Source organism: Zalophus californianus, chromosome 11, assembly GCF_009762305.2.
Source record: "Zalophus californianus isolate mZalCal1 chromosome 11, mZalCal1.pri.v2, whole genome shotgun sequence".
NCBI lineage: Eukaryota > Metazoa > Chordata > Mammalia > Carnivora > Otariidae > Zalophus > Zalophus californianus.
This window is the reverse complement of record NC_045605.1, coordinates 52111289-52112958: the sequence shown is the minus strand read 5'-3', so window position 1 is coordinate 52112958 and position 1670 is coordinate 52111289.

Here is a 1670-nt window from a genome sequence, read left to right as displayed (position 1 = left end):
CATATGAGTGAAATCATATGGTATTTGTCTTTCTTGGTCTGACTTACTTCATTTAGCATAATACACTCTAGTTCCATCCATGTTGTCCCAAATGACAAGATTTCATCCTTTTTATGTCTGCACAATATTCTATTGTGTGTGTGTGTGTGAGTTTGTGTGTGTGTGTATATATATATACATGCTACATTTTCCCTCTTCATTCATCTACTGATGGCCACTACGTTGTTTCTATATCTTGGCTATTATAAATAATGCTGCAATAAACATAGGGGTATATATATATTTTTGAATTAGTGATTTCATTTTTTTAGGTAAATACCCAGCAGTGGAATTATTGGATTATATGGTAATTTCTATTTTTAATTTTTTGAGGAATCTTCATAATGTTTTCCACAATGGTTATATCAATTTATATTCCCATCAAGAGTGTACAATGGTTTATTTTTCTATATATCTTTGTCAATACTTGTTATTTCCTAAGTTTTATTTTAGCCATTCTGACTGGTATAAGGTGGTATCTTACTGTGATTTTTATTTTTATTTCTCTGATGATTAGTAATGTTGAGCATCTTTTCATGTGTCTGTTGGCCATCTGTATGTCTTCTTTGGAAAAATGTCTATTCAGGTTCTCTGCTCACTTTTTAATTGGATTATTTGGGGTTCATTGAGGTTGAGTTGTATAAGTTCTTTGTATATTTTGGATCCTAACCCCTTATCAGATACACTATTTGCAAATATCTTCAATTCGGTAGGTTTCCTTTTTGTTTTGTTGACAGTTTTATTTGCTGTGCAAAAGCTCTATGTTTTAATGTAGTCCCAATAGTTTACTTTTGCTTTTGTTTCCCTTGCCTTGGGAGACATATTTAGAAAAAATGTTGCTACGGCTGATGTCAGAAAAATTACTACCTGTGTTCTACTCTAGGAATGTTATAGTTTCAGGTCTCAATTTAGATCTTTGACCCATTTTGTGTTTATTTTTGTGTAAGAAAGTGATCCAATTTCATTCTTTTGCATGGAGCTGTCCAGTTTTCCCAGCACCATTTATTGAAAAGACTGTCTTATTCCCATTGTATATTCTTGCCGTCTTTGTCATAGACGAATTGGTCATATACTTGTGGGTTTATTTCTGGGCTCTCTGTTTTGTTCCACTGAGCTGTATGCCTATATGCCTATCTTTGTCCAAAGATATGATACTGTTTTGATTACTACAGCTTGTAGTATCTCTTGAAATATAGAATTGTGGTACTTCCAGCTCTGCTTTTCTTTCTCAAGATTGCTTTGGCTATTTGGGGTCTTGTGTGGTTCCACACAAATTTTATTTTTCTAGGTCTGTGAAAAAAATATTGTTACTATTTTCATAGGGATTGCATTGAATCTAGATTTCTTTAGGTAACATGGACATTTTAACAATATTAATTCTTCCAATCCATGAGCATGGAATATCTTTCCATTTGTTTGTATCAATCTCAATTTCTTTCATCACTGTTTTATAGTTTTCAGAGTACAGTTCTTTTACTTCTTTGTATTTTTTTTTTTTGGTGCAATTGTGAATGGAGTTGTTTTCTTAATTTCTCTTTCTGCTACTTCATTATTAGTGTATAAAAACACTATCAATTTCTGGGTAGCAATTTTGTATCCTGCAATGTCACTGAATTCATTTATTACCATTA